Consider the following 19,944-nt stretch of genomic DNA (forward strand, 5'->3'; position numbering starts at 1 on the left):
TGTTTCCGAAATAAATAATTCTAATTACGTACACCTATAAATTACATTCAATATTTTGTAAAAATTTGTGAAAAAAACAATTTTTAGAGTATTATGATCTAATGCATATTAAAACATAGTTTTCTATTTCGAAAAATTTTCATAATTAATCATATTCATATTTTTTGACAAACCTCGTTTACGATTTAAAAAATGACATCTGACATTTAAGTTTTACTTTATGGGCCATGCAGAAATTTTTATGAACAATAACATTACAAATAAAAAAGTTGTCAACTTTTTCAGACATATTGTGTATAGAAATTTCATAGGAAATTTCATTCGTTAAATCTTTTCTTAGTCTCATCATGAATATGATGATGATAATTTGTCATTAAAATGATAACAAATACATGAATTTATCTTCAAAATCGAATATTATGAAATATGAATTCATACGTGCACACAAATTCTGAAAACCTTCCTTCTTATAACATTTTCGTCTTTTGTGTTAAGACATAATCGTTGGCGGCGCCAACTAAATCACAACTTCTTGAAAAACAATTCTGGAAGCGCAAAGAATAAAGCAGCGACAGGCAGCCTGCTATGTAAATTCAAGAAATACAGGGTTGATATGATGCCGAAATGCCGCGGTCGATACCGCATCGCTTCGCTCGTGGCAAGAGTGCCGCAAGCAAGTATTGTGGCGATCAGCATTCGTTTCTCGTCAGTCTCAAAACGAGGAGAAGTATCGTGACTGGTGCCCTTAAACATCGAGTAACGTGCGCGCGAGTTGGTCATAGTTGATTGGTTTTTGGATTTATTTTCACTTGTTTTTCACGCTGAATTCTGATCTTAAGTGGCAATTTTGACTTTCTTTTTTTACCACCACTGGTTATTTCAAAAAAGATTCGACATAAAACAAGGATTTTTTAAGGTATTGATTATTCTATTATCATTAGCAATATAATAATATAATTATACATGCCACTATGTAATCAATCAGAGGTGTATCTTTAGTTTGAATATCAAATCAAACCAAATAAATAGTTTTCAGCATGCATTCAAAGAATTTATAATTTAGAAAATTTATTTGAAAATCTTCAAGACAACGACTTAAGTGATAAAGAGAATTTGTGAGTTTTGTGATATAATTGGTATAATTGAAATCGAATCCTCAATTTTGATAATTATAGAATTGTTATAAATATGGACTGATACATTCTGATATTTGGAAAAAACAAGGAAATGTTAAGCGAACGGAAAATATGAAAAAGTGGTACTGAAGTTATAAGGTGAAATATTTAAATATTTTCCATATTTTGAAAAGATCATGCCAAAGTATTTCTGATTTGTAATTCTATGCTCATAAGTAGTCACATCAAAAGAGTTCAAACAATTCATACAGGATTGTTGTAATTTTAGAATTAGTGAGACTAAACTAAACGTTGGAATTTTTGGAAACATGGTGATATTCATATTGAACACACGGTTTACACTACCACTACCCACTCTAACGTGCGCTTCAATAACCAGAAATCGCTTTCAGAAACTGAAGCTAAACTATCTCTGAAGAAGGTAACATGGTTATCGAAACGAGCGCCAGACAGTGTAGTTATGAGTGTTGGTGTAGAGGTAGTGTAAACAGTATATTCAGTAAGAATAAACAAACGATTAATATAGTTCACAGAATAAACATCATATACAGAATAGCTAGTTTTGAAATTCACGTAAGTATATATTATCTATTGGAAGGACTACATAAAAGAAAGGCATTGAAAATGACAGAGAAAAGTGCTGTGACATATACTAAATGTATCTGTTAATCATAACATTGTTGTTGATAATAAAATAATAAATTACACAAAGAACGCATAATGTATTTTCAAATGATAATTTGAAAAAAAAAAAAAAATTATCAGACATTATATAATGAAAACGATAAATTATCTAATATCACTATCTGATGTGAAGGATCATCATGACGAAGATTTTCCTAATAAATAGGTTTTTTGAACGTGCAGCATGCCAGTTACCTAGGTCATTACTAGGAAGAAGAAGACGAAGTATCTATTTCGATCCAAATTTGGCTTGGAAAAAAGAACGCATCTATTACCTGCCACTAACATAAAGCAATTTTTTTTCTGTGTGTTAAAATGTTCTGCTCTATTCTCATATAGGTTCACTTCTTAAGCTATTTTCAGTTATGTTATTCGCGTTTCTAAAATTCCACCTTATCTCCAATTAAAATTTAAACAGACACCTGATGTCATGCTTCGCGATTCTTGTTGTTTCTACACTTTTTCGTAAGGACCTGTTCAAATTAAAACCGTGGAGCTATAGCATTTGACTTATTTGAATTGCTTGGCTGCTTGTATATGAAATATTAAAGAAAGCTTGATTTTTGTGTTAGATGAATAGCATAAAATAAGTGAAACAATCGGTCGATACGCAAACAAATCTGCTTCTAGATTTTGATTTTGGATAAGGGTCTATCAAATTAGCGGAAATCCATTACCATGGAAATTTGATATCTTTGTACTGACCCATACAACCAGTGTTAGGTAGGTTTAGATACTACAAAAAATGAATACAAAATATTTACCAGCGTGGGTAGATAAGATAGAGAACCTCAAATGTGTAGCAGTAATTAATTTCTATTTTGATTTTATTTTGATGTTCATGATCAATGAACAAATTATTAATAAAAGTTTTCAACAAAAAAGGAACCCAGAAGGAATTAACAAACTATAACGGCATTTCTGCTAAATTCTACTGTTTACCAAAAATTTATGAACCTACTCTATCAGCTAGACCTATTGTAGCATCATTTAACACTCCCATCGAACCCCTTACAAATTGATTAACTGATATTTTGACTAAATCTTATAATTATCACAATGATTATTATATGAAAGACTCGTTTAAAATCGAAGAAACTTTCAATAATATCATATTACAACCAAATTATATATTTTTAAGATTGGATGCAATATCTCTATTTAGGGATGTACACCTAAATAATATTCCTTGCAGCTCTACATCATAAATGGAGCGATATAAGTAAAAATTGTAAACTTAATAAAGAAATTCTACTATAATTAATAACATTAATTAATCATAATACATATTTCTCTTATAATAATAAAAATTACCAACAAATTTTTTGAACACCAATGGGGTTTTCAATATCCTCTATATTAGGAGTTTACTAACTTTTACCCGCGGCTTCACTCGCATCTAATCCATTAAATAAGAATCAGAAATCATTATAATAGAAAAGAACGAACTCTGTAGCTATATTAGAACCTGAGATATAGATCTTTGAATGTAGAAAAATTGCCAAAAACCTACAAAAATCCATAACTCAACTCCAACTCCAACTCCTCTCCAACTCAACCGATTTAAGTGTTCAAAAAGGTGTTTCAGCGAGTGTTCTTAAACCAAAACGAACTCTGTATCTTGAATAGAACTTGAGATATTGAGTATAGAACGTGTGTATGTGAAAAACTCCCATAAGTAATGTACAGGGGGAAATCGCATTTGAGTATAACTTGAGAATGGTGAAAATTAGATGAAATCCGATGGTTGATGGCTGATCTGTGCATCAATACCTTTCATTGAAAAAAAAATTAAGCAAATCGGTTGGTTAGAACGTCTGAACGGACTCGGAATGGAAATCATCAATTTTTTTAATATACATATACGATGTAATGGATTATACCTTGAACTTTGTAATATCTGTTTTACACTTCAAATTATTCTTCATTTAAAAGTATGAAGATGATAAAATTTTATTCCCTCCATATACTGAAATTGATAATTTATCATTTTATTTTAATAGTTTCGATCCCTATATACAATTTACCATTGAAAAAGAGAATATTGAAAAATTGTTACATTTTTTTGATACTAAATTTATAATAAACGAAGATAATAAAATTTTAATTGACTGGTATTGGAAATTTAATGAAACAGATGAAAAATAGAGTCTTCAAAATTTATGATCCAATTGTTCTTAAAAAAAAATACTTCACAAACTTTTTTATGGGAACTTATATCCATATCTTTTGAAACGTATTTTATAATTCATTTGACATTGACACGAACATTGAATCTCATCGAATTTCAAACGTCATTTCTAACATTTCTTTTCCATATATTTATACACCTTTACCATATATAAAATCAGTTACTCCTAAACTTTCTGGAAACTTCAAAGAACACAATATTAAAATAGTGTACAGTCAAACACTTAATATACAATCTATTTTTACTAAAGTGGAAGATAAAACACCAATCATTAAATTGTCTAACGTAGTATATGAAATACCTTGTTTAAATTGTGAACAAAATGTACATTGGTCAGTCGAAAAGGTCACTGATCAGTCGGATAACTTCCCACAAAGCGATATCAGATTATATCCTGATAGATGTTCATTAGCGACTCATGTCTATCATGAAGGACACATTATGAATTATGATTCTGCCAAAGTTTGGCAACTGAAAAAAACTACAAGAAACGTTTATTTTTAGAAACAACATATAGTGCCCAAAATGATAAATGCTTTAATAAGAAAACTGATTTAAATAAGATTAGTGTAATTTATGCATATTTTTCAGATTTTGAAAAACAAGTTCTATAAAAATTCAACGCCATTAACGAGCAACTAACCTCACCCAACCTATAAAATCTATTGTCATTTATATTAGAACCAATAAATATTCAGCTCTGTTCACAACGACCTAACCTAAAGAAATTTAATGTTATCCATCAATTTACCAATCAACATTAAACATCATTCACTAAAACTTATCCTTTTTTAACCTATGAATCAACATTTAAATTAATCAATATTTCTGTTACTTCAATACATAAGTATTTGAATCTACAGTGATGAACCGAAACTAAAAATCTGGCTCCTTTTTCTCAAATTGCATCAATAGAGACGATAAAGTTTTCAATCCAATGAACTTAAGGTGAGCAAACGTAACACTCAACGCGTGGATAGCATTATGCAGATATCTGCATAATGCTTCAGTCAGTATGTGACAAATCCTCTTCTATATCTCTAACCTGAATCCGACGGTTATCCCGTATCTTTATTTTTTTTCTAATAATATCGCTAGGTGTCGCAGTTCATGGCCGAACCGAATGCTCGTTGCATGGCGACATTTGATTTCATGTTACCTCAATTTTATGATTTTAAATGATAATGCAGTGTCTCTATTTGTGATAGAAAGGTCCTAATCAATATGTGTCTAGAAAATAATTTGAGTTTGAGACAGTTATTGAGGTTGCTGAGATGTAGTATATTGAACAAATCGTTTCCAAAATGTATATTCAATGTATTTGTTCAGTACATTATTCAACTTCATCTAAACATATAAACATTCGTAACAGACAATGGTTTTATTTTTAGTTAGTAAGTATATTATGCAAAACACACTATGAGAGACCACCATTTCCACTATTTGTCTGATAGTCACTCGTCGATTTTGCAATACGATATTATGGGCTATAGATTATGTTTGATAGAAGCTAAATAAGTGAATAAAAGTAGAAAAAGCTATTGTGCATCGAAAAAAATAATAAAGTCATTGAATCGTTAATAAGTTGAGGCTGAGACAAATTTTAACTTGATATCGAAATATGGCATAAATTAGAAAGTGAATAAGGGCATAAGGAAATGAAAGGCACAATGAGAACTTGAAACATGATTTTTAAAAGTACAAATATATATATATATATATATATATATATATATATATATATATATATATCAGAAATATAGAATGATTAAAATAGAAAATAAAAATAATCTGCTTACCATCAAGAACACTGTTGATACTAACACTCCCACTGTCAGTTTTGATCTAACTGATGAGCTACTTGCCTGGACCTGGACATTATTGGCGGGAGGGGTAGTTAATTTGTGGAGATTGGCTTCTCGGGGGATTTAGAGGAAGTGTTGTTGGCCAACATCTTGCTGGAATTCTCCAGCCAATTGCTTGAAAGAAGCCGCGTGGAGAAAGTTTTCTGAAGATGACTTCAAGGAACGGCAGAAATGTCTCCTCCTCCAACTCCATTGTGAACTGTATACAGGGATGTAAGTCATTCATATGGAGTAGGAGAAAATTTAAATTATCTCTTTCATGGAGCCAGAAGTGTCATCAACATAACGTAGCCATCAACTTAGTCGGAGGGAGCAGGAAGAAAATGCTTATATTTTTAAAATGGTCTATGAAAATATTGGCAATGATGGGAGAGGGGGGATTCAATGGGGGCACCTTTGAGTTGCCAGTAGAAATTTCCTTGGAATATGAAGTAGGTGTTGGACAAGCAATGTTTGATAAGCGAAAGGAAATATGGGGCGATGTGGTGATTAGTGCTTATGATAGACAAAGTTTCATCGATAGGGATGTTGGTAAATAAGGAGATAACATCAAAGCTGACAAGAATATCTGAGGGGGAAATATCGAAACCTTTGAGTAGGTCGATGCAATGACGAGAGTTTTGACGTAGAATTGGGATTTCTCAGCAATTGGCTGAAGATGTTTGGCCAACAACACTTCCTCTAAAACCCCCGAGAAGCCGATCTCCACAAATTAACTACCCCTACCGCCAATAATGTCCAGGTCCAGGCAAGTAGTTCATCAGTTAGATCAAGACTGACAGTGGGAGTGTTAGTATCAACAGTGTTCTTGATGGTAAGCAGATTATTTTTATTTTCTATTTCAATCATTTTATATTTTTTTTGTTTCAGCTTCTCATGTAACCGGTGGAATTTCAAGGAATAGCATATGGAGGCCTTGAAAGCATCCAGGAAAAAGAGATGATTCATTGCGTGGAGTAGGCAAATTGAGACCTTAAAGGAAAAATCTTCAGAACGGAATTTTTTATACGAATTCTGACACGTGTGCTTCGTTAATTAATCAGCCCCATAAATTTCATATATTTCTTTGTAAACCGCTTCAGCTTTCTTTTCTTCGCAGAAATAAAAAAGTAAAATATACCGAAAATGTTCGTTACTGCACTCCATTTAAAGTTAACCCAAAAATCAATAGCTTTCAACATTTCAACATTCGTAATTTCAAAACTAGTTCCTATTATGCATGAAACACGTTTATAAACAGCATATTATACTTATTGAACAATATACAGTTAGATATAATTGTTGGGATTCATGAAAGTAATATAAGATCACTACAAACTGAATAGATATCATGAAATAATTTTTAACACTTTTGGAAGGAACAAACATTATCTATTTTCTATGAATGAAAAAGTGTATGACAAAACTTTCCATTCTATCAAGTAGGTTTGGTACTAAATTTTTTCTCAAAATTATATATATATATAAACAGTACTAATGTTCTTTATTACTTGACGAGAAACTGTATATAGGAAATATTTAAGCAGCCGTATTAAAGATGAAAAAATAAGTTAATGTGAGACCGAAGAGCATCCAAAATATTGCATTGTATCATAGTTTAAGATAAAATAGAATTAGTAATGTCCCCTTCTTATTAGTGTACCTTCACTGTTTTGTACATAATAGGAATTCTTGGAATTTTTTTATGTATGGTAGCAAGTGTATACTTGCTTCATGTTCGAGTAAATTTGACAATATTCGTCCTATTTCTGTTATCTTTTCTATAGTGACTTGGATATTAATTTAGATTCTCAAAGTACGAAGTACATGTATTGTTGTTTTATGAACAGAAAGCATTCTCACTCTTCTCTATTACTCAATTTATTTATCCATGCATTATTCACTTATCAGTAATTTATATTCAATGCTCATGATTCAAGCTCTTGTTTGTCGCACTAGTTAACTGTTTAACCCTATTGACTTGTATTTAATGGTACAATATTTATCTCTGCATTAATGGAGCACCCACCAAAATTTGAATATTGTAGTATTATATTCATAGCATAAATTCAATGTTGACTATAATATTCTGATTTAATTATATATAAATGATACATATTTCCTGGCTTTTGTTCATTCAATTGATCCTTCACGATTTGGTACTTTTCAAATAGGTATTGGTAGTCTTCACATGTTCCACGAGCACCGTTAATTTGTCTCTGATTTTCTTGATGATGTATCTGATGATGTACTTATTCTAATAGGTGGTAACTTTTTTTAACTCCAATTTCCCATCCTTCATTATTCTATAATTCATAATCTATTTTATAGTCACCACTTTATACAGTCTTTATACGGAACTAAGAATAAAATATTCCAAACATTGTATCAAAAAATTACAATTTGCATACAACAATACAAATAAATCAACATAACAATTTTTAACAACATTACGGATCATATTTTCTATAAGTTTGTGATTAATGTCCTTTTTTGAAGCTCCAGTCCTTGTGGTGGCCCTTTTTACCATAATGGTGTACATGATGGTAATGGTCGTCGTGTCCACCAGCTTTCTTGTGTCCAGAAGATTCGTGGTAATGGGATCCTTTATTATGACCGCCTTTTTTACCATAGTGGTCTTCATGATGGCCTCCCTTGTGGTGTCCTCCTTTCTTGTGGCCTCCCTTTTTGTATCCATCTTCATGGTGATGTCCTCTCTGTTGTTCGTGATAACCAGAATCATATTCTTCATCAAAGAAATGTTTTTCTTTATTGAATTCGTCTAAATTGTGCTCGTGGTGTCCACCTTTAGTGTGATGAACTTTTTTCGCCGTACGAATGGCCTTTGTCTCCTTTTTCTCCTTTATGATGTTCTCCATAGTATCGGTCGTCGTGATGAGCTCTTCATAAGAATAACTACCAACAATTTTGTGAATAGCGGTATCTTGAGATAGCACCTTCACAATATTTCAATATAACTGATTGTTGTCTATCTTAGGCAGAGCCACTTTCTTCACGTTTTTGTAGCGGGATTTATTTTGAAACTTGTTCTTCTTTTTCTGCTAATATTTTTCGGAATATGGAAACTTATATCCTTCATATCTTATTAAACGAATTGTATCTTATACATCTGACAATAACTTTGATATGAGACAATAAACATTATTACTTCGGACATTACAGTCTTATATAGGTATTGGCTTTTTTTAAGAATAAAAAACTACTTTATGGAAACTTTAATTAATATCATGCTCCTTACTGCAACTAAAAGTAACTGGAAATGTTTTTGCTACTAAGCTATTAATAAAAACCCCGAAAAGAACTCTGCTCAATCATTTCAATATTAACTAATTTGTTGATATGTCACGCCACTGTCTTCCTTAAAACCTCGTCATAGACTCAAAGTAAAAATAACCCTCGATGCTCATAAAAGAGCTTTTTGGAATCGAGGGGTTTTATAATGCGGGTCTCATCGTCTCTTCTCTTTTTAACAAATGGAACATGCCGATTAAACACGTTTCTCTTAATGAGTTCAATTCTGTTAATGTGTTTATATGCCGCAAACTCTAACAATTGGAGTGTTTTTTATTTGTGGAAATTATACGGTAGTAAGCTGATTGAATGTTGGTGGTATGCATGAAAAGTTTGCACAGTCTATGCACATTAACTACGGTATTTGTGTTACAAGTTAATTGTGTATTTAAATACACACCTTTTACTTGTCTATCCCGATGTGTTCAGTATGCCATCATATTATTTACTTCGCTGATAAAAAGCAAGCATTTGTATACAAAAAATTTCTCGATAACATGGTTCTAGAACTAGAGAGTGAACAAACAAATCGCCGCTATAGTTATGTCTCAAAAAACAAAACATGTAAACCGCCTTTCCAAGAACCTCCGCATCCACCAAACAATAGATTCTTTTATAAAGGAACACGAGCGGCTTCACGGTTCATGTCGTGGACAATTTCATATCAATAACAATGATATATATTACTTTTTCGAAACTGTTAGTAGTGACTGATCTCAAGTGATACAATTATAATAATTGATATTCCATTTGTATCAATATTATTAACATTCTTAAGAAACTAATCAACAATATTTTATGTTAAAAAATATAAGAATATTCTTTTTCAAACTCTATCATATTTTGATATCGATTTTTTCATTTTGAAAATAAATTTACTTTTGTGTCACGAAATATGTTTATTTCACAATTATGGCTCAACTAAACTCCAAAATAACTATTGATGAATACATCATCAGATTTATTTTCGAGTGAATGATCTTTAATAAAGTAACAATCAGTTTCCATTAGCAATAGTAAGATAATAACAAAAGTTTGGGAAATCAATTTGCTTGTTTATAGTATAGTACAGCATGTTTCATGAATAGATGATGCTTAAATAAGATTTGAGCTCTCAAACTCATCTGTACACACAGTACACTCAACTCGATTTTTTGGACAAATGTATCATAGCAGCTACGAGTACTACCAATTTGCTATGAATATTTTTGTTAGTTGTAGCAAAACTACTACTTTTTATATTTATCATCTGGTTAAAATCGGTTCAATCTATTATTTACAGAACACTTGGGCTATTTTTGGACTAATATATAAATTTTTTTCCGTAGACTTAGTTTTTCGGATTCTTGTGTACACTATAGTAGGTATTCGTTTATTTGTACTATCCAACTTAGTTGAATTGTTCTTTTTTTGTATATGGTGTGAATAAATTCTTGAAGAAATGAATTGCAATATCTTCTAGAAAATATTATAAAAAAATTCTTCCACAAAAACAAAAGTTTTGTGTTTGATTTGATTGATATATCCGCCAATTTAGCTCTGATATAGAATTCCTCTGATTTTTCACGTGTCTTCAATAAATTTTTTGGAGATTTGTCACAAAATTGATCCTATTCAATCAACTTCATTATGTCAGTATTTTAGGAGCGTTTTTCAGTTTTAGTTTTTCAATATTTTCCATATAATTTTTCGTATGTTGAAATGAATGCTAAAAATAAGAATATTAATAATAATCAAATTCTCATTTCAACTCACTACGGTTTCTGATAGCGTGTTACGAAAACCTCGTTAACAATTTTGATTGCGTGCTACAAAAACAAAAAGGTGGGTGGGGTGAATCTTTAATCTAGAATTGTATGAGCAAATGAGTTCAATAAATATTCCTTTTATATCCGGCCTCTATGAATATCCAAAATAATACATGATCTTGAGGAATGTATGATGAGGTAGATATAACAAGATATTTTGACGTAATGAAAGAAAGCAACGTTTGTGTTTTTTTGGAAATTTTAGGTTGATTAAGTTGGTGCTCATGCTAAGCGGTATTAGATGCGATAATGAAAACAGTTATGGAATAAATTAATCTACCAAACAAATATTAGTTCTCATCAATTGAAACTATTATTGATATAAATCAGTTAAATATATGTTTTGTGCATAAAAGATAACACGCTATGCATATAAAATTGTATTTGATATAATAGCCATTATAATGCTTTTCAAAGTTTAATTAAACTCAGTAAATATAATTCGATATAGACGAGTCGAGTATACTAATTTAGCGAAATATAATATTTATTTTAATATGATTCTTGTTGATAAATGGAAAGTGCCAATAAATTCATCCGAACGAGTTGTGAAGATTGAACATATATATGCCACCTAAAAAAGTAATAATCCATAAAAATTTCAATAGACTCAAATATGTTCAGAATTATTAACGGTGTACTATATATACGATTATGACTAACAGATATTTCAAAGTAAGATTAAAATAAACAGTCAGGAAGAGTGTCCATTGTTGTTCAACAATCATGAGAAGCATTGAAGATCTCAGTAACTCACTCATAATTAGGATTTTCACAATAACATTTCTTTTAGTAAATAATATAATCAACATCTATCACGATACATACAATACAGTCCTTATAAAGTATCTGAATATCTGTAATAAAATCCACATCCCAAACACTAAATCGTACCTGGTTTTTTGACAGAAAATTTAAGTCATTTCCAATTTTACAGCAGGATTTCTCTAAATAGTCTAAATATAATTGTCTAGTTACTTTTATATGGTGAAAATTATTTGATATCCAGATTGCTTTATTTTAAATGAATTTTCGCCATTGTCCTCATTGATATTTTTGGTTCTATTAAATTTTATTTTATTTTCACGTTGTAATAACAAATGTATATGAGTTCAATATCGCTGATTGTAAATTTAACATTAGATATTGGCTTATTTTTCTTATAGATGATGAATAATTTGCTCATTATTTCTACGACAATATCAATGCATAAAATGGCTTTTCGCGATAAAATCCAAATAAAAAAAGAACTTTCAATTAAAGTCTCTTGGTATAAGTAACACATATACAGAAGGATCAAGATACGTCTGGAGAATAAAAAAATGCTTAGTTCTTAGATAACCCAAAAACTTGATAAAAGTGGCCAAAATGTGAATACAAAAGGATAATAGTCGGTTAACTCCAGAATGTAGTGTTCTGTCATTCTATAATATATCATCCGTTTCAAACCGAATTTATGAAATGAAACTATATCGTAGGATTACATTTCAATTTTCAAATTGTTATTGGATATCGCGATCAAATGATTTTCTTTCGTTAGTAATTTCATTTCATTGATTTCACGTATTTTGATTTCAAGAAATATTAGGAACATTCTGTTAATAGTTAGATAAAAATTCAATTCAGATAACAATATAGTAACATCCAAAAAATAAGTCTCGTAGTTGGTACAATTTTACTAATTCTGTCCTAATTAACTTATTTGATTTATATATTTTCAAAGCATAGGAACTAAATTCCCGAATAACTTATTCTATTAAGTTGAAATTAAGTTCAAGCGAAACAATTTTCTACTGCAATATATTACAATAATTCAATTTACAATTTCCAGTGATCTTAATTGTCTTATTTGTCAACTTGATGCTACATAATTACTCGTGCTTGACGTCTGGAGCAATGGAAGTCGTTTTAGTTGAGAAGCTCGACGATCGTTATAAGATGAAAACTGGTGCACCGTGTACGTTGAATTACAAAATATATTAAATTGGAGACAATATTCGGAATCTTAATGGCGGAGTGACATTAAAAATATATTACAGATCCAGTTAAAGTATACGGACTGTAAAAATGAGATTAAGAAACGGACTTCACGAAATCACAAGGACATTTTTGTAAAATTGAAAACTCATCAACCCTCAATGAATCACACCTTTTTTAAGGCGTTTTATCAATATATTTCCAAAATGAAAGTGCATAGCTGGCAAAGTTGCTTATTTGATTAAATAGAGAATATGATACTCATTTACATATCGCACCTCCGTTCAAATAGTGTCATAAGTCAAAAAACCAAATTATCTTGTAATAATCGTTTGAAATTGACTCACAACTTAATTCTAACATTCATAACATCACAAAGTTGCCGCACTAATTACCATTCACATAATTCAAAATGAGATTTTTCAGTTTTTTAGCACTAATAGTTCAAAAAAAGAGATTTTATAAATTTTTGACTTATCACATTATTTGAGTGGAGGTGCGATATGTTCTGCCTAATAATGGGAATGGATGAATACTACTATTCCACAGAGCTATAAACATTCATTGTATTTTTCAAAGAAACGTCCAAAAACATGACAATCATTTTTCTATTCACATACACGAAATCTCCATCCTCGTCATAGCTCACATAAACTCGCTCTAAGGGGAATAAATTTTCAACGAAATTCAAATTAATGTGTTAGTACGAATTAAGAGTGAGAAAATCAAATCATTACATATACTTCAATGTGAAAACCAGACTACTTAAATAGGATTCTATGGAAAATATCCGAAATTCAACACAACTTTAACTCACATCCGTTCTTTAATTGAATTTGATAATATTTCAGAATAATTTAGCAGATACGGAATAAGTATTGTTTGCCGGAGGATCTGGAAATTAGTCCCAAACTACGGGTTTTAATTAAAAAGCTGTCACGGACACTCGTCACTGAGTGCTTTAACAATGCCGTTTTATTAGATCTTGGTACAGTGTTTCCATAGATTACCGGTATTCTCAATTAAATTATCGTAATACTATTTAGAAAGATTAGTTTTTCCCCAATTGTGTGAATACATGACGTTTGAAATAAGAATATCACTCACTTTAGCGGTAACCGAAGCTATTTCAAATTGTTTTAAATTTGTGTACGCTTGGGAACCTATTTAACGGTCACGATGAATATTTATGATAATTTCATTATAGATTTTGTGATTTTGTAATTTTCTGAACCTTATTATGAGAGTTAGTAAAGGTTTATTAATTAACGAGGGTTACTATGCCAAATGTTGGGTATAACTAATATGGATTAGAAAGGTTATTTATATTATTTATATAGGACAACTCTTATTTATGTGAGCGATTGTATGAATGAACATTTATTAAATACGAATTAATTTTACGGAATCTCAATTATCACTTGAGTCGTGGAGATAATAGAGACGACATATTACGGGAGAAAAATTGAATTTAGGACTAAATTGATCAACACAAAGAATGTACAATGGGAATGTACTCGTACCTGCGAGTTACTAGTACTTCCATAGCCAATAAAGCATAATATGAATTGAGTAACCATCTGTCCGCGTTCAGAAGAAGATATAATGAATATAGCTTATGTGGCACACTTCAAAATGAAGGTACTTACAAATGAAAAATAAAACAGATGACACTTGATGATAAATGGAAAATCGTTAAAGAAAAGAATTGTTGTTTCAATTGTTTGATAACAGTTCACAATACACAAGCTTGTAGAATCAACTCAAAATGTCAATAGTGCGGAAAGAAACATTCAATACTATTATGCAGAGAAATACTGAATCCAGAGAGCTCATCAAGAGAAATAACCAAAGAAGATTCAAGTAAATATAATAAAGAAGCCAACTTAGCTAATTTATCGTTAATACCAGAAGATTGTCTTCAAACTGTACGGGTAATATTGATAAATGGAGATGAAAAACGCATAGTATGAGCAATAATGGATAGTGCGTCTCAACGATCATATATTTCGAAACGAGTAGCGGAAGAAATGAAGTATCAATCACATTGTAAGAATCAAGTTGTCTATTTACTATTTTGTGGAACCAAAACCAAACCACAGGACCATAAAGTTTATTAAATTAATCTTGAAAGCTCAAATAATCAGTATGCAATTTTATGGCTTTTGATCAAGATATAATTTGTCATCAAACCATAAATTCGAGAATTATTAAGCAATAATATTTTATTAACTGATATGAGTCAAATTTCTGATCCTATTGATATCATGATTGGTGCAGATGTAATTGGAAAATTAATGACTGGAAGACTACATAACGTATAATGTGGAATGACAGCAAATGAAACAAGACTAGGTTGGACTTTGATGGACAAGAAACCTACTTCAAATTATTATAAAAATGATGCAGCATTAATTGTAACATCGATGTATTTACAAGAAGCTGATATTTCAAATTTATGGAGTTTGGATGTTATAGGAATTACTGATCCAAAAAGAATAATTACTCGACAAGTACTGATATATACAATATTGTTAAAATCGTAGGTTAATCCATACCAGCCTCCAGAAAATTATGCAAAACTTGTATCTATATTGTGATAATTTTATTAATTTTAAATTTATCGTCTCATTTTTTATCGTGACCGACGGAATTCACTGTATATTTTGTCATATCCAACTTTTTTATACATCACTTAACAAACACAATCACCCAATTCATATTGGGAGATGATTGACTAATTTATATTCACTGCATGTCACCCAAGCCGGTGCTCAAGCTTTTATGCGACGGGACCGACGCTACGCCGGCGGTGCGAATCCTTACTATTACTTTTCTGTACTCACGACTCTTTGTAAATCGTATATATAGTAACCTTTAATCTAGATTATTCTTTTTTAGAAAATAATCGCGGCTTCATAAAAATGTGCACGTTAGTGTTTTATTAGGCATGGGACTTGGTCTACACGGTTATACGATTTCACAAAACAACGCAAAAATAAATTTAAAACAAAAGGACATTTCACAACAGTGAATTGAGAAATATATTTCGTCATATCTGGATACAGAAACATGGCAGGAGGCGTGTCAATCAAATATGCACTAATTTATATCTCCATCTCAACAAGCTTGATAATTATCGAAATTCCAGCTGAGAGAGAATGGAAAAATCACTATTCGTTTGTTGATAATTGTCCGAGACAAAATAAGGAAAATTTGTTTTGTGGGTTTTCCACAGTGGATAATGTACATGTACATATGAAGTTATTCCATTGACTATGCAGATATTCTAGATAGAAGTTCGTCCCTGTTAGAACGGTACACGTTTTTAAAACGAGCTACGAGGAAATACAAATTAGAGTAGAACTTTTCGGAAACTATGATTGGGTTAACCCAATCATGTTCTGAATATTCGGAAACTCACCCGAATCACGATTATTGTTGTTCGGAAACTGATTGAGTTAATCGGGTCATAGACATATGTTATGATCCTTTTTACCCTGGTACGCCGATCGGTAAATGCGATCAGCAGGGCTGTTCCAAAGATTATTAGGGTTTGCGGCTTTCTATTCTTTTCGGCATTTCAGCATAAAAATAGCTTATTAATACTAAGCTTCAGTACAAATCGGTGTGTGGGGTATATTGTCGATTACAATAACAATCATTGAACATCTATAATCTATTATACAACTGAATTAATATGGAAGAATTCACGCACAAGAAAGTAATGAAAATTGAAAGCTCTTGTAAAACATGTCCTAAATCTGAAATTTTCACCAAAAATTGAACGCGACGTTCAGACACTCTGATCTAAAACTTGTTCTTTGAGTCAACAACAAATATATCACCATTTTCAATTATCATGACGATTACAACAACCATGTATCAATTACCTACCTATCCAAACGAATGAACATAATAACACATGGATAATACATAAAATTCCTCATCATACATAAACTGCTAATCCAACTAGTAAGAAAAATTCAAAAAATATATCACTCATCCTTCTGACACTACAACATCATCTTTAACTTCACCACCATCACAATCCTATTTGGGGGTCAACAGTGCCCAAAGGGAATGGTAGAAAAACGAAAAAAATACATGCTTATAACCTGAATATATATTCTAAATAACAGTACACATACTGAAGATGATATTCTTACGAGAATTCAATCAGTAATCCATATATCAATATGCCATTCTGCGTTATCTTACCTTGTAATTTCTTGAGAAGTTGGGATATACAAATGAATTTACAACCACTGACGACGTAGGCCAGCAGTGAACTTATAAAACAACACACTATAACTCAAATTACCAGAAACAAGTAGCGTCTGTACCGGATACTATACGCCATTCTACAAGCACATATTCACATAAAAACAAAAAATATCTCAAGATCCTCCATAAAAAAAGAATCTCCTAGCTCAATCCATATAATTAGCCAACTTTATTCCACACACCCAATAGCAGTCCAAATTAAAGTCGAATTATGACAGTTACAACAAATTAATATATATGTGGAAATATTTTACGTTCCTCTTCATATTGGTCTCCGAGGAAACGAAGAAGCTGACCACAATGCAGCAATAAGAAGTAATTAGTGAAACCGCGAGTGAACTGCAAACGATAGTGTTATTAACAGTCAAGACAAAACAACAAATTTTAATAACAATATCGAACAAGTATTTGACGAAAATTGTAATACTCATAATCTATTCAAATGACAATTAACAAATTAATAAAACTGTAACTTATTCATAATATGTATGTCTTTTGTAATTTTAAGGGTTGTTTTTAAAATCGGATACATTTAGATACAATAATTCATATCCTGATGATACATAGATAGTTATTAGATAGATTGGTATACATACTGAACATAGTACACTTTTGTGTTTCATTGCCACACTTCTACAACAATAGCGATTATGAACTAGTTTACTAGACTTCTTTCAATCAAAATATGTCATATACTTCCATCTTTTTTGCTTTTCACACAAAACTACCGCTACAAGCATCAATGCAATTTCCCATACGTGTGTATCTTATGTCATGTATGTATGAATAGTTAATTGAATATCATACCAGAGATATGTTAATACATTGTTTTCATCTGGATTTCAGGGGTCTACATCTAGTGTTCAATCATGTTATGAAGATGTATTTGGACAACTAGTTTGTGATATTCATTATATCAGCTTGTTGAAACCATTTAACGATAATTTAATTACTAGTTGACAAATTAAATATTTTAGAAGTAGGTCAATAAATTTTTGCGAAATTGTATTACTATGATATAGAATACGAATAAAAAAATAGATGATGTAATGTTTAGAATGAAGAGATAATAACGACATGTGACTGAGCTGTTTTTGAAGGGAGAGTTTTTTTAGACATTGAAAAAAATATTTAGCCATGAAATGGTCATTACAAAATTGTCTCAAGTACTATATCAATATTTGTGTGATTTCATCATTCAAGATATTAAACTTTAATTTTAAATGAGACAAAGTCTATTTCCTTTTTTTTTAAATTTTAATTGGTGATCACAAACATAACACTTCAAAATTCGATCTATACGCATACTAAAATACCTCATTTTTTTATTAGTTTCATTGTTTTATATTTTTTTAAGAATTCTAGAGAGTTTCAATACCTTCTTGTAGTGAGCGACACTTCTTTCAAATATGACATTTTCTGTGATTTATAACTATTTATATTTGATATTTGATATCTTAATTACTGAAGTACTACTAAGTTCTGTATTCAAAGTTTTATTTTATTGCTAGAAATTCATCCAAGACATGGACCATGAAGCCGGTCTTGTTAGATTATAATGAAAGTCTAAAATTTGGCGGATCGCCGATTCATTTAATGTTCGTTTTTAAAGAACGCGGTGTCTTCGATATGTTTTCTTATAAACATCTGAGATTTGTTCATAATATTTTTTCAGAACTAATTTCTAATAAGGTCTTTCCATTTATTTGCTCGTGTGTTTATTTCCTAGAATTTTTGAGAAATTCATTTTGGGTGTATAAACTAGTTTATTATTATGAAAATCAATAGTGAACGGAAAGAAATAGAAAAGTAACCGGTGCATTTAAATAAATTGGGAGAATAATTATATGACTAGTGATAAGTTAATCATTATATAAGTTAGTTAGTTTAGTGTGAGTGTAAATTGAATTAGGAAAGTAAAAGGTAGTGTTGTATAAATTTATCCCAACGTAAAAAAACAGTCCGCTTGACAACTGACTTAATAGGCCGCTTATTTTGATGGCAAAGATGTCCATACCACAACTGCAGTGAGTCAACAGGTGAGGCTGCAAGAAGAACTTCAGCAGTCCTTGAGGTAGCATAAAATTTTATGTTAAAATCATACAATCCATTAGACATTTTACTTTCAGTCAACCGCGTTTGCTTTTCATTGGTCACCTTACAGCCAAACTTATTGGCAAAGAATTGGTAGCCCCTTTCCAACGACCGACTCACAGAAAACAAGCTCTAGTTCACATTAGTCGCGTACCATACATCTTTCAGGTGTTTTGTCCATCATTTTTCATGTATTTTAACATCCACAAGTATGTTCTCTGTCCGTATGCCTTGATAACATCATGGTTACCAAACTGGATGATCTAGGTGTCTGGAAGTGTTTGAAGGAATCGAAATTCGTCATATGCTGGGTGCCCCAGTGTCGGCTATTCATAAAGTACAGTCTGAGCCGTATGCTGAAACATATTCACAGGTCAAAGCATATCCCTTGTTTTTATCTGGCTATTTACTCTCGTCGTTATTATTTCGGCGGTTAGGACAATCGCGAGGCCAATGGTCTTCCTGAAGGCACTTGTAATACTTGGACCATTGACCAATTCGCTGTTGAGGAGAAGTCTTCTCACCGCTAACACCAACATCACAGGAACACTCCCCCAGACACTTTCAAATTCAAGGTAAGGAGGAGGGAGAGTTGACATGATCCACCCTAT

General features: G+C 31.1%; 1 protein-coding gene and 1 pseudogene across 3 annotated transcripts in view; one reads left to right on the forward strand and one right to left on the reverse strand.

The window, feature by feature from the left end:
- The first annotated feature begins 646 nt into the window (after positions 1-646).
- LOC130453192 (protein madd-4) overlaps positions 647-19,944 on the forward strand; it is a 119,754-nt gene continuing 100,456 nt past the window's right edge. For 2 of the 3 annotated variants that reach the window (XM_056792811.1, XM_056792812.1), the window contains exon 1: positions 692-916. The gene's annotated coding sequence lies outside the window, so the exon portion shown is untranslated. Of the gene's footprint in view, positions 917-19,944 lie in introns of all 3 variants that reach the window. The other variant, XM_056792810.1, reaches the window with a different exon arrangement.
- Positions 8,336-8,955, reverse strand: LOC130440637 (histidine-rich glycoprotein-like; annotated as a pseudogene).

Source organism: Diorhabda sublineata, chromosome 2 (assembly GCF_026230105.1).
Source record: "Diorhabda sublineata isolate icDioSubl1.1 chromosome 2, icDioSubl1.1, whole genome shotgun sequence".
Lineage (NCBI taxonomy): Eukaryota > Metazoa > Arthropoda > Insecta > Coleoptera > Chrysomelidae > Diorhabda > Diorhabda sublineata.